This window comes from Genypterus blacodes, unplaced genomic scaffold (genome assembly GCF_046128005.1).
Source record: "Genypterus blacodes isolate CSIRO-AG114 ecotype Tasmania unplaced genomic scaffold, CSIRO-AGI_Gbla_v1 ptg000029l_1, whole genome shotgun sequence".
Lineage (NCBI taxonomy): Eukaryota > Metazoa > Chordata > Actinopteri > Ophidiiformes > Ophidiidae > Genypterus > Genypterus blacodes.
In genome coordinates this window covers 7,837,592-7,861,311 of record NW_027466842.1, presented here as the reverse complement: position 1 = coordinate 7,861,311, position 23,720 = coordinate 7,837,592, and the positions used below count along the sequence as shown (strand labels likewise).

General features: G+C 41.0%; 4 non-coding genes and 3 pseudogenes across 4 annotated transcripts; all 7 read left to right on the top strand.

The window, feature by feature from the left end:
• The first annotated feature begins 13,243 nt into the window (after nucleotides 1–13,243).
• LOC142994389 (5S ribosomal RNA) lies at nucleotides 13,244–13,362 on the top strand (annotated as a pseudogene).
• A 481-nt stretch (nucleotides 13,363–13,843) lies between these two features.
• LOC142994438 (5S ribosomal RNA) lies at nucleotides 13,844–13,962 on the top strand. The gene has a single exon (XR_012961381.1). It is a non-coding gene; the product is annotated as a 5S ribosomal RNA (ribosomal RNA).
• Nucleotides 13,963–14,425: 463 nt separating this feature from the next.
• On the top strand, nucleotides 14,426–14,544 carry LOC142994447 (5S ribosomal RNA). The gene has a single exon (XR_012961390.1). It is a non-coding gene; the product is annotated as a 5S ribosomal RNA (ribosomal RNA).
• Nucleotides 14,545–14,989: 445 nt separating this feature from the next.
• On the top strand, nucleotides 14,990–15,108 carry LOC142994439 (5S ribosomal RNA). Its single transcript, XR_012961382.1, has one exon. It is a non-coding gene; the product is annotated as a 5S ribosomal RNA (ribosomal RNA).
• A 460-nt stretch (nucleotides 15,109–15,568) lies between these two features.
• LOC142994407 (5S ribosomal RNA) lies at nucleotides 15,569–15,687 on the top strand (annotated as a pseudogene).
• Nucleotides 15,688–21,880: 6,193 nt separating this feature from the next.
• LOC142994395 (5S ribosomal RNA) lies at nucleotides 21,881–21,999 on the top strand (annotated as a pseudogene).
• A 445-nt stretch (nucleotides 22,000–22,444) lies between these two features.
• LOC142994429 (5S ribosomal RNA) lies at nucleotides 22,445–22,563 on the top strand. The gene has a single exon (XR_012961372.1). It is a non-coding gene; the product is annotated as a 5S ribosomal RNA (ribosomal RNA).
• Nucleotides 22,564–23,720: the final 1,157 nt, after the last annotated feature.

Genomic DNA, 23,720 nt, shown 5'->3' with positions numbered 1-23,720 from the left:
AAGGAAGGAGATAGAGAGCTGAAATTTCAGGCGCAGCATCCAGGCAGAAATGCCATCAATTTGTGTAAATTTGGGACAAATTGGGGAATATTGAAAATTTTCTAAAAATGTTGACCCGCGGGTCATCGATTCTTGTAACTAGAGAAAACTTGAAAAGCCCATGTCTGTGACAAGGAAGGAGATAGAGAGCTACAATTTCAGACGCAGCATCCAGGCAGAAATGCCATCAATGTGTGTAAATTTGGGGCAAATTGGGGAATATTGCAAATTTTCTAAAAATGTTGACCCGGGTCATCAATTTTTGAAACTGGAGAAAACTTGAAAAGCCCATATCTGTGACAAGGAAGGAGATAGAGAGCTAAAATTTCAGACGCAGCATCCAGACAGAAATGCCATCAATTTGTGTAAATTTGGGACAAATTGGGGAATATTGAAAATTTTCTAAAAATGTTGACCCGCGGGTCATCGATTCTTGAAACTAGAGAAAACTTGAAAAGCCCATATCTGTGACAAGGAAGGAGATAGAGAGCTACAATTTCAGACGCAGCATCCAGGCAGAAATGCCATCAATGTTTGTAAATTTGGGACAAATTGGGGAATATTGAAATTTTTTTAAAAAGGTTGACCCGGGTCATCAATTTTTGAAACTGGAGAAAACTTTAAAAGCCCATATCAGTGACAAGGAAGGAGATAGAGAGCTAAAATTTCAGGCGCAGCATCCAGACAGAAATGCCATCAATGTGTGTAAATTTGGGACAAATTGGGGAATATTGAAAATTTTCTAAAAATGTTGACCAGGTTCATCAATTTTTGAAACTGGAGAAAACTTGAAAAGCCCATATCTGTGACCAGGAAGGAGATAGAGATCTAAAATTTCAGGCGCAGCATCCAGGCAGAAATGCCATCAATGTGTGTAAATTTGAGGCAAATTGGGGAATATTGAACATTTTCTAAAAATGTTGACCCGGGTCATCAATTTTTGAAACTGGAGAAAACTTGAAAAGCCCATATCTGTGACAAGGAAGGAGATAGAGAGCTACAATTTCAGACGCAGCATCCAGACAGAAATGCCATCAATTTGTGTAAATTTGGGACAAATTGGGGAATATTGAAAATTTTCTAAAAATGTTGACCCGCGGGTCATCGATTCTTGAAACTAGAGAAAACTTGAAAAGCCCATATCTGTGACAAGGAAGGAGATAGAGAGCTACAATTTCAGACGCAGCATCCAGGCAGAAATGCCATCAATGTTTGTAAATTTGGGACAAATTGGGGAATATTGAAAATTTTCTAAAAAGGTTGACCCGGGTCATCAATTTTTGAAACTGGAGAAAACTTTAAAAGCCAATATCTGTGACAAGGAAGGAGATAAAGAGCTACAATTTCAGACGCAGCATCCAGGCAGAAATGCCATCAATGTGTGTAAATTTGGAGCAAATTGGGGAATATTGAAAATTTTCTAAAAATATTGACCCGTGGGTCATCAATTTTTGAAACTGGAGAAAACTTGAAAAGCCCATATCTGTGACAAGGAAGGAGATAGAGAGCTACAATTTCAGACGCAGCATCCAGGCAGAAATGCCATCAATGTGTGTAAATTTGGGGCAAATTGGGGAATATTGAAAATTTCCTAAAAATGTTGACCCGGTCATCGATTTTTGAAACTGGAGAAAACTTGAAAAGCCCATATCTGTGACAAAGAAGGAGATAAAGAGCTGAAATTTTAGGCTTAGCATCCAGGCAGAAATGCCATCAATTTGTGTAAATTTGGGACAAATTGGGGAATATTGAAAATTTTCTAAAAATGTTGACCCGCGGGTCATCGATTCTTGTAACTAGAGAAAACTTGAAAAGCCCATGTCTGTGACAAGGAAGGAGATAGAGAGCTACAATTTCAGACTCAGCATCCAGGCAGAAATGCCATCAATGTGTGTAAATTTGGGGCAAATTGGGGAATATTGCAAATTTTCTAAAAATGTTGACCCGCGGGTCATCGATTCTTGTAACTAGAGAAAACTTGAAAAGCCCATGTCTGTGACAAGGAAGGAGATAGAGAGCTACAATTTCAGACGCAGCATCCAGGCAGAAATGCCATCAATGTGTGTAAATTTGGGGCAAATTGGGGAATATTGAAAATTTTGGAAAAAAGTTGACCCCCGGGTCATCAATTTTTGAAACTGGAGAAAACTTGAAAAGCCCATATCTGTGACAAGGAAGGAGATAGAGAGCTGAAATTTCAGGCGCAGTATCCAGGCAGAAATGCCATCAATTTGTGTAAATTTGGGACAAATTGGGGAATATTGAAAATTTTCTAAAAATGTTGACCAGGTTCATCAATTTTTGAAACTGGAGAAAACTTGAAAAGCCCATATCTGTGACCAGGAAGGAGATAGAGATCTAAAATTTCAGGCGCAGCATCCAGGCAGAGATGCCATCAAAGTGTGTAAATTTGAGGCAAATTGGGGAATATTGAACATTTTCTAAAAATGTTGACCCGGGTCATCAATTTTTGAAACTGGAGAAAACTTGAAAAGCCCATATCTGTGACAAGGAGGGAGATAGAGAGCTAAAATTTCAGACGCAGCATCCCAACAGAGATGCCATCAATTTGTGTAAATTTGGGGCAAATTGGGGAATATTGAAAATTTTCTAAAAATGTTGACCCGGGTCATCAATTTTTGAAACTGGAGAAAACTTGAAAAGCCCATGTCTGTGACAAGGAAGGAGATAGAGAGCTACAATTTCAGACGCAGCATCCAGGCAGAAATGCCATCAATGTGTGTAAATTTGGGGCAAATTGGGGAATATTGAAATTTTTGGAAAAAAGTTGACCCCCGTGTCATCGATTTTTGTAACTGGAGAAAACTTTAAAAGCCCATATCAGTGACAAGGAAGGAGATAGAGAGCTAAAATTTCAGGCGCAGCATCCAGGCAGAAATGCCATCAATGTGTGTAAATTTGAGGCAAATTGGGGAATATTGAAAATTTCCTAAAAATGTTGACCAGGGTCATCAATTTTTGAAACTGGAGAAAACTTGAAAAGCCTATATCTGTGACCAGGAAGGAGATAGAGAGCTAAAATTTCAGGCGCAGCATCCAGACAGAAATGCCATCAATTTGTGTAAATTTGGGACAAATTGGGGAATATTGAAAATTTTCTAAAAATGTTGACCCGCGGGTCATCGATTCTTGAAACTAGAGAAAACTTGAAAAGCCCATATCTGTGACAAGGAAGGAGATAGAGAGCTACAATTTCAGACGCAGCATCCAGGCAGAAATGCCATCAATGTTTGTAAATTTGGGACAAATTGGGGAATATTGAAAATTTTCTAAAAAGGTTGACCCGGGTCATCAATTTTTGAAACTGGAGAAAACTTTAAAAGCCCATATCAGTGACAAGGAAGGAGATAGAGAGCTAAAATTTCAGGCGCAGCATCCAGACAGAAATGCCATCAATGTGTGTAAATTTGGGACAAATTGGGGAATATTGAAAATTTTCTAAAAATGTTGACCAGGTTCATCAATTTTTGAAACTGGAGAAAACTTGAAAAGCCCATATCTGTGACCAGGAAGGAGATAGAGATCTAAAATTTCAGGCGCAGCATCCAGGCAGAAATGCCATCAATGTGTGTAAATTTGAGGCAAATTGGGGAATATTGAACATTTTCTAAAAATGTTGACCCGGGTCATCAATTTTTGAAACTGGAGAAAACTTGAAAAGCCCATATCTGTGACAAGGAAGGAGATAGAGAGCTAAAATTTCAGACGCAGCATCCAGACAGAAATGCCATCAATTTGTGTAAATTTGGGACAAATTGGGGAATATTGAAAATTTTCTAAAAATGTTGACCCGCGGGTCATCGATTCTTGAAACTAGAGAAAACTTGAAAAGCCCATATCTGTGACAAGGAAGGAGATAGAGAGCTACAATTTCAGACGCAGCATCCAGGCAGAAATGCCATCAATGTTTGTAAATTTGGGACAAATTGGGGAATATTGAAAATTTTCTGAAAAAGGTTGACCCGGGTCATCAATTTTTTAAACTGGAGAAAACTTTAAAAGCCAATATCTGTGACAAGGAAGGAGATAAAGAGCTACAATTTCAGACGCAGCATCCAGGCAGAAATGCCATCAATGTGTGTAAATTTGGAGCAAATTGGGGAATATTGAAAATTTTCTAAAAATATTGACCCGTGGGTCATCAATTTTTGAAACTGGAGAAAACTTGAAAAGCCCATATCTGTGACAAGGAAGGAGATAGAGAGCTACAATTTCAGACGCAGCATCCAGGCAGAAATGCCATCAATGTGTGTAAATTTGGGGCAAATTGGGGAATATTGAAAATTTTCTAAAAATGTTGACCCGGTCATCGATTTTTGAAACTGGAGAAAACTTGAAAAGCCCATATCTGTGACAAAGAAGGAGATAAAGAGCTGAAATTTTAGGCGCAGCATCCAGGCAGAGATGCCATCAATTTGAGTAAATTTGGGACAAATTGGGGAATATTGAAAATTTTCTAAAAATGTTGACCCGCGGGTCATCGATTCTTGTAACTAGAGAAAACTTGAAAAGCCCATGTCTGTGACAAGGATGGAGATAGAGAGCTACAATTTCAGACGCAGCATCAAGGCAGAAATGCCATCAATGTGTGTAAATTTGGGGCAAATTGGGGAATATTGAAAATTTTCTAAAAATGTTGACCCGGGTCATCAATTTTTGAAACTAGAGAAAACTTGAAAAGCCCATATCTGTGACAAGGAAGGAGATAGAGAGCTAAAATTTCAGGTGCAGCATCCAGGCAGAAATGCCATCAATGTGTGTAAATTTGAGGCAAATTGGGGAATATTGAAAATTTTCTAAAAATGTTGACCCGCGGGTCATCAATTTTTGAAACTGGAGAAAACTTGAAAAGCCCATATCTGTGACAAGGAAGGAGATAGAGAGCTAAAATTTCAGACGCAGCATCCGAACAGAGATGCCATCAATTTGTGTAAATTTGGGGCAAATTGGGGAATATTGAAAATTTTGGAAAAAAGTTGACCCCCGTGTCATCGATTTTTGTAACTGGAGAAAACTTTAAAAGCCCATATCAGTGACAAGGAAGGAGATAGAGAGCTAAAATTTCAGGTGCAGCATCCAGGCAGAAATGCCATCAATGTGTGTAAATTTGAGGCAAATTGGGGAATATTGAACATTTTCTAAAAATGTTGACCTGCGGGTCATCGATTCTTGAAACTAGAGAAAACTTGAAAAGCCCATATCTGTGACAAGGAAGGAGATAGAGAGCTACAATTTCAGACGCAGCATCCAGGCAGAAATGCCATCAATGTGTGTAAATTTGGGACAAATTGGGGAATATTGAAAATTTTCAAAAAATGTTGACCCGCGGGTCATTTATTTTTGGAACTGGAGAAAACTTTAAAAGCCCATATCTGTGACAAGGAAGGAGATAGAGAGCTACAATTTCAGACGCAGCATCCAGGCAGAAATGCCATCAATGTTTGTAAATTTGGGACAAATTGGGGAATATTGAAAATTTTCTAAAAAGGTTGACCCGGGTCATCAATTTTTGAAACTGGAGAAAACTTTAAAAGCCCATATCAGTGACAAGGAAGGAGATAGAGAGCTAAAATTTCAGGCGCAGCATCCAGACAGAAATGCCATCAATGTGTGTAAATTTGGGACAAATTGGGGAATATTGAAAATTTTCTAAAAATGTTGACCAGGTTCAGCAATTTTTTAACTGGAGAAAACTTGAAAAGCCCATATCTGTGACCAGGAAGGAGATAGAGATCTAAAATTTCAGGCGCAGCATCCAGGCAGAAATGCCATCAATGTGTGTAAATTTGAGGCAAATTGGGGAATATTGAACATTTTCTAAAAATGTTGACCCGGGTCATCAATTTTTGAAACTGGAGAAAACTTGAAAAGCCCATATCTGTGACAAGGAAGGAGATAGAGAGCTAAAATTTCAGACGCAGCATCCAGACAGAAATGCCATCAATTTGTGTAAATTTGGGACAAATTGGGGAATATTGAAAATTTTCTAAAAATGTTGACCCGCGGGTCATCGATTCTTGAAACTAGAGAAAACTTGAAAAGCCCATATCTGTGACAAGGAAGGAGATAGAGAGCTACAATTTCAGACGCAGCATCCAGGCAGAAATGCCATCAATGTTTGTAAATTTGGGACAAATTGGGGAATATTGAAAATTTTCTAAAAAGGTTGACCCGGGTCATCAATTTTTGAAACTGGAGAAAACTTTAAAAGCCAATATCTGTGACAAGGAAGGAGATAAAGAGCTACAATTTCAGACGCAGCATCCAGGCAGAAATGCCATCAATGTGTGTAAATTTGAGGCAAATTGGGGAATATTGAACATTTTCTAAAAATGTTGACCCGGTCATCGATTTTTGAAACTGGAGAAAACTTGAAAAGCCCATATCTGTGACAAGGAAGGAGATAGAGAGCTACAATTTCAGACGCAGCATCCAGGCAGAAATGCCATCAATGTTTGTAAATTTGGGACAAATTGGGGAATATTGAAAATTTTCTAAAAATGTTGACCCAGGTCAACAATTTTTGAAACTGGAGAAAACTTTAAAAGCCCATAACTGTGACAAGGAAGGAGATAGAGAGCTAAAATTTCAGACGCAGCATCCAGGCAGAAATGCGATCAATGTGTGTAAATTTGGGACAAATTGGGGAATATTGAAAATTTTGGAAAAAAGTTGACCCCCGGGTCATCGATTTTTGAAACTGGAGAAAACTTTAAAAGCCCATATCAGTGACAAGGAAGGAGATAGAGAGCTAAAATTTCAGACGAGCATCCAGGCAGAAATGCCATCAATGTGTGTAAATTTGGGGCAAATTGGGGAATATTGAAAATTTTCTAAAAAAGTTGACCCCAGGGTCATCGATTTTTGAAACTGGAGAAAACTTTAAAAGCCCATATCTGTGACAAGGAAGGAGATAGAGAGCTACAATTTCAGACGCAGCATCCAGGCAGAAATGCCATCAATGTGTGTGAATTTGGGGCAAATTGGGGAATATTTTTAAATTTTCTAAAAAAGTTGACTCGCGGGTCATCGATTCTTGAAACTAGAGAAAACTTGAAAAGCCCATATCTGTGACAAGGAAGGAGATAGAGAGCTCAAATTTCAGACGCAGCATCCAGACAGAAATGCCATCAATGTGTGTAAATTTGGGACAAATTGGGGAATATTGAAAATTTTCTAAAAATTGTGACCCGGGTCATCAATTTTTGAAACTGGAGAAAACTTGAAAAGCCCATATCTGTGACAAGGAAGGAGATAGAGAGCTAAAATTTCAGCCGCAGCATCCAGGCAGAAATGCCATCAATTTGTGTAAATTTGGGGCAAATTGGGGAATATTGAAAATTTTCTAAAAATGTTGACCTGGTTCATCAATTTTTGAAACTGGAGAAAACTTTAAAAGCCCATATCAGTGACAAGGAAGGAGATAGAGAGCTAAAATTTCAGACGCAGCATCCAGGCAGAAATGCCATCAATGTGTGTAAATTTGGGAAAAATTGGGGAATATTGCAAATTTTCTAAAAATGTTAACCCGCGGGTCATCAGTTCTTGAAACTAGAGAAAACTTGAAAAGCCCATATCTGTGACAAGGAAGGAGATAGAGAGCTAAAATTTCAGACGCAGCATCCAGGCAGAAATGCCATCAATGTGTGTAAATTTGGGGCAAATTGGGGAATATTGAAAATTTTCTAAAAATGTTGACCTGGTTCATCAATTTTTGAAACTGGAGAAAACTTTAAAAGCCCATATCTGTGACAAGGAAGGAGATAGAGAGCTAAAATTTCAGACGCAGCATCCAGACAGAAATGCCATCAATTTGTGTAAATTTGGGGCAAATTGGGGAATATTGAAAATTTTCTAAAAATGTTGACCTGGTTCATCAATTTTTGAAACTGGAGAAAACTTTAAAAGCCCATATCAGTGACAAGGAAGGAGATAGAGAGCTAAAATTTCAGACGCAGCATCCAGGCAGAAATGCCATCAATGTGTGTAAATTTGGGGCAAATTGGGGAATATTGAAAATTTTCTAAAAATGTTGACCCGGGTCATCAATTTTTGAAACTGGAGAAAACTTGAAAAGCCCATATCTGTGACAAAGAAGGAGATAGAGAGCTAAAATTTCAGACGCAGCATCCAGGCAGAAATGCCATCAATGTGTGTAAATTTGGGGCAAATTGGGGAATATTGAAATTTTGGAAAAAAGTTGACCCCCGGGTCATTGATTTTTGAAACTGGAGAAAACTTTAAAAGCCCATATCTGTGACAAGGAAGGAGATAGAGAGCTAAAATTTCAGACGCAGCATCCAGACAGAGATGACATCAATTTGTGTAAATTTGGGGCAAATTGGGGAATATTGGAAATTTTCGAAAAATGTTGACCCGGGTCATCAATTTTTGACACTGGAGAAAACTTGAAAAGCCCATATCTGTGACAAGGAAGGAGATAGAGAGCTACAATTTCAGACGCAGCATCCAGGCAGAAATGCCATCAATGTGTGTAAATTTGGGGCAAATTGGGGAATATTGAAAATTTTCTAGAAATGTTGACCCGGGTCATCAATTTTTGAAACTGGAGAAAACTTGAAAAGCCCATATCTGTGACAAGGAAGGAGATAGAGAGCTACAATTTCAGACGCAGCATCCAGGCAGAAATGCCATCAATGTGTGTAAATTTGGGGCAAATTGGGGAATATTGAAAATTTTCTAAAAATGTTGACCCGCGGGTCATCGATTCTTGAAACTAGAGAAAACTTGAAAAGCCCATATCTGTGACAAGGAAGGAAATAGAGAGCTAAAATTTCAGACGCAGCATCCAGGCAGAAATGCCATCAATGTGTGTAAATTTGGGGCAAATTGGGGAATATTGAAAATTTTGTAAAAAAGTTGACCCCCGGGTCATCGATTTTTGAAACTGGAGAAAACTTGAAAAGCCCATATCTGTGACAAAGAAGGAGATAGAGAGCTTAAATTTCAGACGCAGCATCCAGGCAGAAATGCCATCAATGTGTGTAAATTTGGGACAAATTGGGGAATATTGAAAATTTTCTAAAAATGTTGACCCGCGGGTCATCGATTCTTGAAACTAGAGAAAACTTGAAAAGCCCATATCTGTGACAAGGAAGGAAATAGAGAGCTAAAATTTCAGACGCAGCATCCAGATAGAAATGCCATCAATTTGTGTAAATTTGGGGCAAATTGGGGAATATTGAAAATTTTGGAAAAAAGTTGACCCCCGGGTCATTGATTTTTGAAACTGGAGAAAACCTTAAAAGCCCATATCTGTGACAAGGAAGGAGATAGAGAGCTAAAATTTCAGACGCAGCATCCAGGCAGAAATGCCATCAATGTATGTAAATTTGGGGCAAATTGGGGAATATTGAAAATTTTCTAAAAATGTTGACCCGCGGGTCATCGATTTTTGAAACTGGAGAAACTTTGAAAGCCCATAACTGTGACAAGGAAGGAGATAGAGAGCTAAAATTTCAGACGCAGCATCCAGACAGAAATGCCATCAATTTGTGTAAATTTGGGACAAATTGGGGAATATTGAAAATTTTCTAAAAATGTTGACCCCCGGGTCATCGATTTTTGAAACTGGAGAAAACTTAAAAAGCCCATATCTGTGACAAGGAAGGAGATAGAGAGCTAAAATTTCAGACGCAGCATCCAGACAGAAATGCCATCAATTTGTGTAAATTTGAGACAAATTGGGGAATATTGAACATTTTCTAAAAATGTTGACCCGTGGGTCATCGATTCTTGAAGCTAGAGAAAACTTGAAAAGCCCATATCTGTGACAAGGAAGGAGATAGAGAGCTAAAATTTCAGACGCAGCATCCAGACAGAAATGCCATCAATGTGTGTAAATTTGGGACAAATTGGGGAATATTGAAAATTTTCTAAAAATGTTGACCCGGGTCATCAATTTTTGAAACTGGAGAAAACTTGAAAAGCCCATATCTGTGACAAGGAAGGAGATAGAGAGCTACAATTTCAGACGCAGCATCCAGGCAGAAATGCCATCAATGTGTGTAAATTTGGGGCAAATTGGGGAATATTGAAAATTTTCTAAAAATGTTGACCCCCGGGTCATCGATTTTTGAAACTGGAGAAAACTTAAAAAGCCCATATCTGTGACAAGGAAGGAGATAGAGAGCTAAAATTTCAGACGCAGCATCCAGACAGAAATGCCATCAATTTGTGTAAATTTGAGACAAATTGGGGAATATTGAACATTTTCTAAAAATGTTGACCCGTGGGTCATCGATTCTTGAAGCTAGAGAAAACTTGAAAAGCCCATATCTGTGACAAGGAAGGAGATAGAGAGCTAAAATTTCAGACGCAGCATCCAGACAGAAATGCCATCAATGTGTGTAAATTTGGGACAAATTGGGGAATATTGAAAATTTTCTAAAAATGTTGACCCGGGTCATCAATTTTTGAAACTGGAGAAAACTTGAAAAGCCCATATCTGTGACAAGGAAGGAGATAGAGAGCTACAATTTCAGACGCAGCATCCAGGCAGAAATGCCATCAATGTGTGTAAATTTGGGGCAAATTGGGGAATATTGAAAATTTTCTAAAAATGTTGACCCGCGGGTCATCGATTTTTGAAACTGGAGAAAACTTGAAAAGCCCATATCTGTGACAAGGAAGGAGATAGAGAGCTAACATTTCAGACGCAGCATCCAGGCAGAAATGCCATCAATGTGTGTAAATTTGGGGCAAATTGGGGAATATTGAAAATTTTGGAAAAAAGTTGATCCCCGGGTCAGCGATTTTTGAAACTGGAGAAAACTTGAAAAGCCCATATCTGTGACAAGGAAGGAGATAGAGAGCTCAAATTTCAGACGCAGCATCCAGGCAGAAATGCCATCAATGTGTGTAAATTTGGGGCAAATTGGGGAATATTGAAAATTTTCCAAAAATGTTGACCCGCGGGTCATCGATTCTTGAAACTAAATAAAACTTGGAAAGCCCATATCTTTTACAAGGAAGGAGATAGAGAGCTAAAATTTCAGACGCAGCATCCAGACAGAGATGCCATCAATTTGTGTAAATTTGGGACAAATTGGGGAATATTGAAAATTTTCTAAAAATGTTGACCCGGGTCATCAATTTTTGAAACTGGAGAAAACTTTAAAAGCCCATATCTGTGACAAGGAAGGAGATAGAGAGCTACAATTTCAGACGCAGCATCCAGGCAGAAATGCCATCAATGTGTGTAAATTTGGGGCAAATTGGGGAATATTGAAAATTTTCTAAAAATGTTGACCCAGGTCATCAATTTTTGAAACTGGAGAAAACTTGAAAAGCCCATATCTGTGACAAGGAAGGAGATAGAGAGCTACAATTTCAGACGCAGCATCCAGGCAGAAATGCCATCAATGTGTGTAAATTTGGGGCAAATTGGGGAATATTGAAAATTTTCTAAAAATGTTGACCCGCGGGTCATCGATTTTTGAAACTGGAGAAAACTTGAAAAGCCCATATCTGTGACAAGGAAGGAGATAGAGAGCTAACATTTCAGACGCAGCATCCAGGCAGAAATGCCATCAATGTGTGTAAATTTGGGGCAAATTGGGGAATATTGAAAATTTTGGAAAAAAGTTGATCCCCGGGTCAGCGATTTTTGAAACTGGAGAAAACTTGAAAAGCCCATATCTGTGACAAGGAAGGAGATAGAGAGCTCAAATTTCAGACGCAGCATCCAGGCAGAAATGCCATCAATGTGTGTAAATTTGGGGCAAATTGGGGAATATTGAAAATTTTCCAAAAATGTTGACCCGCGGGTCATCGATTCTTGAAACTAAATAAAACTTGGAAAGCCCATATCTTTTACAAGGAAGGAGATAGAGAGCTAAAATTTCAGACGCAGCATCCAGACAGAGATGCCATCAATTTGTGTAAATTTGGGGCAAATTGGGGAATATTGAAAATTTTGGAAAAATGTTGACCCTCCGGGTCATCGATTTTTAAAACTGGAGAAAACTTTAAAAGCCCATATCTGTGACAAGGAAGGAGATAGAGAGCTACAATTTCAGACGCAGCATCCAGACAGAAATGCCATCAATTTGTGTAAATTTGGGACAAATTGGGGAATATTGAAAATTTTGGAAAAAAGTTAACCCGCGGGTCATCGATTCTTGAAACTAGAGAAAACTTGAAAAGCCCATATCTGTGACAAGGAAGGAGATAGAGAGCTAAAATTTCAGACGCAGCATCCAGACAGAAATGCCATCAATTTGTGTAAATTTGGGACAAATTGGGGAATATTGAAAATTTTCGAAAAATGTTGACCCGCGGGTCATCGATTCTTGAAACTAGAGAAAACTTGAAAAGCCCATATCTGTGACAAGGAAGGAGATAGAGAGCTAAAATTTCAGACGCAGCATCCAGGCAGAAGTGCCATCAATGTGTGTAAATTTGGGGCAAATTGGGGAATATTGAAAATTTTGGAAAAAAGTTGACCCCTGGGTCATCGATTTTTGAAACTGGAGAAAACTTGAAAAGCCCATATCTGTGACAAGGAAGGAGATAGAGAGCTACAATTTCAGACGCAGCATCCAGGCAGAAATGCCATCAATGTGTGTAAATTTGGGGCAAATTGGGGAATATTGAAAATTTTCTAAAAATGTTGACCCGGGTCATCAATTCTTGAAACTGGAGAAAACTTGAAAAGCCCATATCTGTGACAAGGAAGGAGATAGAGAGCTAAAATTTCAGACGCAGCATCCAGACAGAGATGCCATCAATTTGTGTAAATTTGGGACAAATTGGGGAATATTGAAAATTTTCTAAAAATGTTGACCCGCGGGTCATCGATTCTTGTAACCAGAGAAAACTTGAAAAGCCCATGTCTGTGACAAGGAAGGAGATAGAGAGCTACAATTACAGACACAGCATCCAGGCAGAAATGCCATCAATGTGTGTAAATTTGGGACAAATTGGGGAATATTGAAAATTCTCTAAAAATGTTGACCCGCGGGTCATTGATTTTTGAAACTGGAGAAAACTTTAAAAGCCCATATCTGTGACAAGGAAGGAGATAGAGGCTTCTGTGTTCTTCTGATGAAGGCATCATGTAAATTGTGATATACATGAACTTGAGTGTAGTCATGCGTACACGGTGACTTGAACTGGGTCTGTCTCACCTATAAAGAGTCTCTGTGTGGCTGCTCTCCTCCTTTACGGCCATACCACTCTGAACACCCCTGATCTCGTCTGATCTCGGAAGCTAAGCAGCGTCAGGCCAGGTTAGTACTTGGATGGGAGACCGCCTAGGAATACCCGGTGCCGTAAGCATTTTGGCGCTCTGAGCAGCAGGCCTCACCTGGTCCTCCTCCCTCATGTTTCACTCCCTCTGCTAATACGCAAGTTCCCTCGGGAGAATAAAGTTGTATCTTATCTTATCTTATATGAAAGCATACATTCAGAAAATGAGTATTGCACATGGTCATAATATGAGAAGATTGAATGCACATGAGAAGTGAAGAACACGAGCCACTGTGTGACAATGATGATGATGAGGATGATGATGATGATGATGATGATGATGATGATGATGATGAAAGTGAGCGTCAGAGATGTTAGTGGTCCCTCTGTATGTTCCATGTGATGATTATCAGTTTCATTAGGTAAGACTTCATTATCCAGAAATGTGTGTTTCTGATGAAGGCATCATGTAAATTGTGATATACATGAACTTGAGTGTAGTCATGTGTACACGGTGACTTGAACTGGGTCTGTCTCACCTATAAAGAGCCTCTGTGTGGCTGCTCTCCGCGTTTAAGGCCATACCACTCTGAACACGCCCGATCTCGTCTGATCTCGGAAGCTAATCAGCGTCGGGCCAGGTTAGTACTTGGATGGGAGACCGCCTGGGAATACCCGGTGCCGTAAGCATTTTGGCCCTCTGAGCAGCAGGCCTCACCTGGTCCTCCCCCCTCATGTTTCACTCCCTCTGTCAACACCCAATGTCCCTCGGGAGAATAAAGTTGTATCTTATCTTATCTTATATGAAAGCATACATTCAGAAAATGAGTATTGCACATGGGCATAATATGAGAAGATTGAATGCACATGAGAAGTGAAGTACACCAGCCACTGTGTGACGATGATGATGATGATGATGATGATGATGATGATGATGAAAGTGAGCGTCAGAGATGTTAGTGGTCCCTCTTTATGTTCTATGTGATGATTATCAGTTTCATTAGGTAAGACTTCATTATCCAGAAATGTGTGTTTCTGATGAAGGCATCATGTAAATTGTGATATACATGAACTTGAGTGTAGTCATGTGTACACGGTGACTTGAACTGGGTCTGTCTCACCTATAAAGAGCCTCTGTGTGGCTGCTCTCCTCGTTTACGGCCATACCACTCTGAACACGCCTGATCTCATCTGATCTCGGAAGCTAAGCAGCGTCGGGCCAGGCTAGTACTTGGATGGGAGACCGCCTGGGAATACCCGGAGCCTTAAGCATTTTGGCCCTCTGAGCAGCAGGCCTCACCTGGTCCTCCTCCCTCATGTTTCACTCCCTCTGTGAACACGCAAGTTCCCTCGGGAGAATAAAGTTGTATCTTATCTTATCTTATATGAAAGCATACATTCAGAACATGAGTATTGCACATGGGCATAATATGAGAAGATTGAATGCACATGAGAAGTGAAGTACACGAGCCACTGTGTGACAATGATGATGATGAGGATGAAAGTGAGCGTCAGAGATGTTAGTGGTCCCTCTTAATGTTCTATGTGATGATTATCAGTTTCATTAGGTAAGACTTCATTATCCAGAAACGTGTGTTTCTGATGAAGGCATCATGTAAATTGTGATATACATGAACTTGAGTGTAGTCATGTGTACAAGGTGACTTGAACTGGGTCTGTCTCACCTATAAAGAGCCTCTGTGTGGCTGCTCTCCTCGTTTACGGCCAGACCACTCTGAACACGCCCGATCTCCTCTGATCTCGGAAGCTAATCAGCGTCGGGCCAGGTTAGTACTTGGATGGGAGACCGCCTGGGAATACCCGGTGCCGTAAGCATTTTGGCCCTCTGAGCAGCAGGCCTCTCATGGTCCTCCTCCCTCATGTTTCACTCCCTCTGTGAACACGCAAGTTCCCTTGGAGGAATAAAGTTGTATCTTATCTTATCTTATATGAAAGCATACATTCAGAAAATGAGTATTGCACATGGGCATAATATGAGAAGATTGAATGCACATGAGAAGTGAAGTACACGAGCCACTGTGTGACGATGATGATGATGATGGTGATCATGATGATGATGAAAGTGAGCGTCAGAGATGTTAGTGGTCCCTCTTAATGTTCTATGTGATGATTATCAGTTTCATTAGGTAAGACTTCATTATCCAGAAATGTGTGTTTCTGATGAAGGCATCATGTAAATTGTGATATACATGAACTTGAGTGTAGTCATGTGTACACGGTGACTTGAACTGGGTCTGTCTCACCTATAAAGAGCCTCTGTGTGGCTGCTCTCCTCGTTTACGGCCGTTCCACTCTGAACACGCCCGATCTCGTCTGATCTCAGAAGCTAATCAGCGTCCGGCCCGGTTAGTACTTGGATGGGAGACCGCCTGGGAATACCCGGTGCCGTAAGCATTTTGGCCCTCTGAGCAGTAGGCCTCACCTGGTCCTCCTCCCTCATGTTTCACTCCCTCTGTCAACACGCAATTTCCCTCGGGAGAATAAAGTTGTGTCTTATCTTATTTGAAATGTTAGTGTTCTTCTGATGAAGGCATCATGTAAATTGTGATATACATGAACTTGAGTGTAGTCATGTGTACACGGTGACTTGAACTGGGTCTGTCTCACCTATAAAGAGCCTCTGTGTGGCTGCTCTTCTTGTTTACGGCCATACCACTCTGAACGCGGAAGTAAGAGGAGGTGTGTGTGAGCTCCAGGCGTGCGTGTATTTTGACTGATCCTGTGCGGCAATTTTGATTTTGAGTTTGAACTGTGGCGTTTCTTTAAGCCCAGATTTTTCGTTTCTTTGATAGCTCGGTTTTTGGAGCCACCCCCAGCAGTTTTGACTGTCTGGGGGACACTTTAAGTTATTTGTTTGTTTGGTTTGTGTTTTCCTGATGGAAAATAGTTTATACTGTGCTCCAAGTATGGTGAGAACCAGAGGAAAGGGAGCCAGAGTTGCTGCACCGGGCCCGGACCGGACGGCCGGGGCAAGCGAGCCGATGGTGAAAGACGATCGGGCGTACAGGACCGTGGACGGTCAGAATATGACGGGAGAAATGGAGGACACACGTGCGGTGACAGCTCCTGACGTAGCCGAAAATGCGGAAGGAGGAAGAGGGCAGGAGAGAGAAATCATCAGAGAGGAAGAGATACGGATTATTAAGGATAAAGCTGAAGAGTTTCAGCAAAATTTAACGCTCGCCCTGGAGCTGATTGGAGAAGATAAAGTGACCGCAATGGAGCTGATCCAGGCAATACAAGACACTTGTGGGAAAATCATCGCCTGCCGGTACACGGGCAGAAATAAATATGAGATCACAATGAATCACCCGAAGGGGAAAGAAAGACTATTGGACGGCATAAAAATTGGACAGACCGCGATCATGTCCAAGGAGTTATGTAATGATGAGCTGGTGGTCTCGTTTCTGGGGCTGCCGGCGTATATCACGGACAGCGTCATTCTGGGCAAGCTGAACAGCTGGGGAGTGAGTGCAGTATCCCCGATCATCAGGAGAATGTGGCCGGGAACTAGAATTGCTGACGGAACAAGATACGTGAAAGTTAAATTCACGGAGACGGTCCAATCACTTCCATATTCGACCAAGTTTGAGACGGCTTTTGGAGCAGAGTTCTTCAGAGTTTTGCACGACAAACAGGTGAAAGTGTGCAGACAGTGCATACAGACTGGTCATATCCTGAGGGACTGTCCAGATTTCCTTTGTAGAAAATGTGGAGAGCAGGGGCACTATGCAAGGGAGTGCATGGGCAGAGGGAACAAATGCCAGAGCTGCAAAAAGGAGAGCAGCAGATGTGTTTGTGAGGACGTTGATCATGCTCCAGGGACGGGAGGAAAGCAACGTGAGGAGCAGGAAGAATCGAGAGAGAATATCTCTGAGAGGGAGGAGACCGAGAAGGATCGTGCGGAGGGGCAAGCGGAGAAAGGAAGAGACATACTGGAGTCGGACGGAGAGCAAGGAATGGAGGTGAGAGGATCGACAGCTGAGGTGCCGGGACATGGAGACGCAGCAGAGGGGCAGAGTGTGAATACATCGGAGAGAAAGGAGAGGAAGGTGAAAATTGTTCAACTTCAGCGGCCCCCAGAATCAGACTCAGAGATATGCTTGACGGGGTCTCAAGAGTCGGGGAACACGGAGTCTGATATGGACCTCGGAAACAGCCAGGAGCTGGGGAAGAGAAGACTGCAATGGATGCTGAAGACAAGGGGATCAAAAAGAGGAAAAAGTAAGACGTGAACTGTAGCATAAAGATGATGGGCCTGATTTATCTCTATGTATTTACAATGTTAAAAATACTATCGCAAAACACAAACGGCTTAAGATGTATTAACAAGATGCGAGATGTTTTAAGGGTGGATACTTTTGACATCCTCTGTGTACAAGAGACTAAGTGGACAAGGGAGTGGAGAAGCTATCTGAGGGATACATGGGCTGGAAAAGTGTGGGCAAACAACGGTGTAAATGGACGAGCCGGAGTCGCTATTTTTGCTAAAGGAGATAAGATCAAAAATGTTAAGGAAATAGTGAAGGATGATGAGGGAAGGGTGATCGGTATTGAATTTATTTACAGGAATGTGCTTTACAAACTTTTGAATATTTATGCACCGAATGAGGACAACAAGCGTGGAATTTTCTTTGATCAACTAAAACCGCATTTGGGAGGGAACATTTGTGTAGTGGGGGATTTTAACTGTGCACTTACGAGATTGGATATATCAAGCAACAATACATACAAAAGTGATAAAAGTAGGAAATCGCTAAATGAGCTTTTTGACTATTTCAACCTGGTAGATCTGTGGAGGGTGCGCAATATGGGAGAAAGGGGCTTTTCCAGACGACAGACGGTTCTGGGGAAACTTAAACAGTCCAGGATTGACTTATGTCTATTAGCATCTGGGCTGGAAAAAAAAATTTCAAAATGCTGGTATGAGTTCACAGGGTTTAGCGATCATGCAAGGTTATGGGTGGAGCTGGGGGAGAAAGAGCACAAAGGTGGAGGGTTATGGTGTTTAAATAACAGTGTTTTGCTGGATGGAAAATATAGGGAGAAAGTTGAAAATCTACTGAAAGAAAGAAAAAGAGAACTGCAGGGTGAGGGTTGTATAAATATGGGGGAGTGGTGGGAGGAGGTGAAATTGCACATCAAAAAAGTGACAATAAACTATTGTAAAAATAAAATGGAGAAGGAAAGAAGAACTGAGTATAGTTTAAGAGACCAGATTAATAAAGAGCTGGAAAGGTCGATTGCAGAGGAAAACTTCAACAATCTAAAATATCTCATGCTGAGAAAACAATTAGATGAGCTTGAGAAGAAACGGAGCAGAGGGGCAGCTATCAGATCGAGGATGAAGGATATTTTAGAAGGGGAAAAGAATACAAGTTTCTTTTTAGGGCTTGAAAAAAGACAGCAAAAGAAAGCTCATCTGCAAAACCTGAAAAATGAAGAGGGTAAGACAATGGAGAAGACAGAGGAAATGCTGGAGGTGGCTCATAAACATTTTAAAACACTTTTTTCAAAGATGGAGGTAAACTCTACAGACCACAGTGTTTTTGAAGGGATAGAAAAAAAATTAGGGGAAGATGACAGAGCAGACTGTGATAAAAACATAACAGAGGAAGAATTGGAAAGAGCAATAAATGGTTTGAATAAGAACAAAAGTCCAGGGCTGGATGGGTTATCGGGGGAATTTTACATCACCTTTAAACAGGTGATGAAGCCAATTCTCCTGAGAATCTTTCAATGCATGGAGCGGGAGGGGAAAGCATCTGGGGACTTCTTCACGGGGCTAATCCGAGTGGTGTATAAGAATAAGGGTGACAAAGGTGATTTGGGGAATTATAGGCCAATTAGTCTGCTAAATACAGATTATAAAATACTGGCTAAAATCCTGGCAAACAGATTGAAGGAGGTGATAGGCACAGTGGTGAATCCCTGTCAGTGTTATGGTGTGGTAGGGAGAGTCATTAGTGACATCATCTTATCGATCCAGGACATCTTTGACAAAATGAATCAGAAGGGAGGGCTGTACATAGGGGTTGATTTAGAGAAGGCGTTTGATAGGGTGGATCATGATTTTTTGTTTAAAACACTGGAAAAGATGGGTTTCGGGGAAGGTTTCACTAAATGGATTAGGTTAATATATAGGAATGCCATCAGTAGGGTGAAAATAAACGGGAGGTTAACTGAGAGCTTCGCTCTGGAGAGGTCAATCAGGCAAGGATGCCCGCTTTCAGCTATGTTATACTCCATAGCGGCAGAACCCTTGTCTGCCCTCATTAGGAGGGACCCAGGGATTTTGGGGATTGAAATGGAAGATAAAACGGACACGAAAATCTACCAGTACGCAGATGACATAAGTATTACGGTTAGGGATGAGAGGAGTGTAGACAGGGTGCTGCAGCATGTAGAGTGCTATGAGAGGGCATCTGGGGCCAAAATCAATGGGGAAAAAACCGAGCTAATTGGCTTTGGTGATGGTTACGATTGTGTAAATAAATGGAATTTTGTAAAGAGAAATGAAATGGTGAAGGTTTTGGGTGTATACGTAGGTAAGAATCGAGATGCAGCAACAAAACAAACGTGGGGTGAAATAGAGGGAAAAATCAAAATGCGATTGGATTTCTGGTCCGGGAGGAAATTGAATCTAAGGGGTAAAGTGATAGTAACTAACGCCCTCCTCCTGTCCAAGTGTCAGTATGCGCTAAGAGTCTGTGAAATGCCGGACAGGGTAATAGGAAAGCTGAATGACATGATGAGTGCTTTCATCTGGAATAAAAAACAGCATTTGATAGCCAGGAAGGTGCTCATCAATGGGCAGAAGGAGGGCGGTTTGAAATTGGTGGACCTGAAAAGTAAAAAGCTTAGTGCACGGATTCGACTGTTAGGGAAATTTATGGGAAACGCAAAGATTTACGCGTGGCAGAAGTGCCTCGACTCTTGCCTACAGGGGTGGGATAATAGAGGAGTGTTTAATCTATGTAGGGAAACGGAGCAAAGGGAAAGAGCACAGGTTAATGCATTTACAGGGGAAATACTTGAAGCGTGGAATATTTTACTGGGGGATTTAAAGTTTAGATGTGAGACTGCGGAGCAGGTGTTACACCAACCAGTTTTCAGAAATCCGGCAATAAGGTGTCAGGGGAAGGTATTTTCAGGGAGGTACTTGGAGGAACTAGGTTTAAATCAGGTGAAGCACTTTATCCAAAGAGGTGGTGGATTTCTGCAGGAGGAAGTAATCCAGGAGGTCAGGGGAAGATTAGGGAAAGTGAGACCAATAGAGATCAAAAGACTATGCCAGAGAATTTTAGAGGGGTTACCTCGTAGCTGGGTGGCGCTGGTGAAGGGGAGGAGGGCAGAGAAGGCTCTGGAGTTGGTCAGTTTCTCCCTCATCCAAGGAGGGAAAGAGCATGACATACGATCAGTTAACTCCAAGATACTATATAGAGTGTTTTTGGGAAAGGAAAAGAAGAAAGCGGCAGCTGAGGAAGTATGGCTAAGGCAGTTCCATGGGCTTAAGAGGGAGCACATTTGGTCAGATCTAAATGTGAAGTTCATTTCATCAGAGTGCTTTGATACAAATTTCAGGCTCAGACACAATAGAATATTTGTCAATTTGGTGCTAAACCAGATAAATAGACTCAACAGCAAGGTTTGTGATATATGTGAGGTGGAAGTGGAGACATTTAGGCACTTTATTTTTGAATGTAAGGAGTTAAAAGTGTTTTTTGAGAAACTGGACCAATGCTTTCAAAAATGTAGAGTCACCATCACGGAAAAGGAAAAATGGGAGAGGTTTTTTCTATTTGGGTATAAGGAAAGGAAAGCAGGGGTGAACAAATGGCTTATCAATTACATTCTGAGTTATGCCAAACATGTCATCAGACTTCGGAGAAACTATTCACATTTCGAGGACAAAAAAGTGAACATCTGGAGATTTTTCGGTAACTTTATGAAAAGGAATGTGAGTCTGCTGTGGGATGGTGGGGACAAGAATTTCAAACAAAAGGTGCTGGAAGATAACTGTCTATTTGTGTGTGGAAATCAGGGTGGGGTGCAAATGTCAATAGGTCAAGGGTGAGGGGTGATGGGTGAAGGAAAAAAAAAAAAAAAGAAAAAAAAAAGATGTGATGAATGGTGTTATGGATTGTTGGAAATAATTTGATTTGATTTGAAATGACTTGTATTTACTTGTGTAAAATGTATTTGTGAAAATATTTATTTTTTGATAATAAAAGAGAAAAAAAAAACACGCCTGATCTCGTCTGATCTCAGAAGCTAAGCAGCGTCGGGCCAGGTTAGTACTTGGATGGGAGACCGCCTGGGAATACCCGGTGCCGTAAGCATTTTGGCCCTGTGAGCAGCAGGCCTCACCTGGTCCTCCTCCCTCATGTTTCACTCCCTGTGTCAACACCCAATGTCCCTCGGGAGAATAAAGTTGTATCTTATCTTATCTGAAATGTAAGTGTTCTTCTGATGAAGGCATCATGTAAATTGTGATATACATGAACTTGAGTGTAGTCATGTGTACACGGTGACGTGAACTGGGTCTGTCTCACCTATAAAGAGCCTCTGTGTGGCTGCTCTCCTCGTTTACGGCCATACCACTCTGAAGACGCCCGATCTCTTCTGATCTCAGAAGCTAAGCAGCGTCCGGCCAGGTTAGTACTTGGATGGGAGACCGCCTGGGAATACCCGGTGCCGTTAGCATTTTGGCCCTCTGAGCAGCAGGCCTCACCTGGTCCTCCTTCCTCATGTTTCACTCCCTCTGTAAACACGCAATTTCCCTCGGGAGAATAAAGTTGTATCTTATCTTATCTTATATGAAAGCATACATTCAGAAAATGAGTATTGCACATGGTCATAATATGAGAAGATTGAATGCACATGAGAAGTGAAGAACACGAGCCACTGTGTGACGATGATGATGATGAGGATGAAAGTGAGCATCAGAGATGTAAGTAGTCCCTCTGTATGTTCTATGTGATGATTATCAGTTTCATTAGGTAAGACTTCATTATCCAGAAATGTGTGTTTCTGATGAAGGCATCATGTTAATTGTGATATACATGAACTTGAGTGTAGTCATGCGTACACGGTGACTTGAACTGGGTCTGTCTCACCTATAAAGAGCCTCTGTGTGGCTGCTCTCCTCGTTTACAGCCATACCACTCTGAACACGCCTGATCTCGTCTGATCTCGGAAGCTAAGCAGCGTCGGGCCAGGTTAGTACTTGGATGGGAGACCGCCTGGGAATACCCGGTGCCGTAAGCATTTTGGCCCTCTGAGCAGCAGGCCTCACCTGGTCCTCCTCCCTCATGTTTCACTCCCTCTGTAAACACGCAATGTCCCTCGGGAGAATAAAGTTGTATCTTATCTTATCTTATATGAAAGCATACATTCAGAAAATGAGTATTGCACATGGGCATAATATGAGAAGATTGAATGCACATGAGGAGTGAAGTACACGAGCCACTGTGTGACGATGATGATGATGATGATGATGATGATGATGATGAAAGTGCGCAGCATCCAGGCAGAAATGCCATCAATGTGTGTAAACTTGGGGCAAATTGGGTAATATTGAAAATTTTCTAAAAATGTTGACCCGGGTCATCAATTTTTGAAACTGGAGAAAACTTTAAAAGCCAATATCTGTGACAAGGAAGGAGATAGAGAGCTACAATTTAAGACGCAGCATCCAGGCAGAAATGCCATCAATGTGTGTAAATATGGGGCAAATTGGGGAATATTGAAAATTTTCTAAAAATGTTGACCCGCGGGTCATCGATTTCTGAAACTGGAAAAAACTTGAAAAGCCCATATCTGTGACAAGGAAGGAGATAGAGAGCTAAAATTTCAGACGCAGCATCCAGACAGAAATGCCATCAATTTGTGTAAATTTGGGACAAATTGGGGAATATTGAAAATTTTCTAAAAATGTTGACCCGCGGGTCATCGATTCTTGAAACTAGAGAAAACTTGAAAAGCCCATATCTGTGACAAGGAAGGAGATAGAGAGCTAAAATTTCAGACGCAGCATCCAGACAGAAATCCCATCAATTTGTGTAAATTTGGGACAAAGTGGGGAATATTGAAAATTTTCTAAAAATGTTGACCCGCGGGTCATCGATTCTTGTAACTAGAGAAAACTTGAAAAGCCCATGTCTGTGACAAGGAAGGAGATAGAGAGCTCCAATTTCAGACGCAGCATCCAGGCAGAAATCCCATCAATTTGTGTAAATTTGGGACAAATTGGGGAATATTGAAAATTTTCTAAAAATGTTGACCCGGGTCATCAATTTTTGAAACTGGAGAAAACTTGAAAAGCCCATATCTGTTACAAGGAAGGAGATAGAGAGCTAAAATTTCAGGCGCAGCATCCAGGCAGAAATGCCATCAATGTTTGTAACTTTGGGGCAAATTGGGGA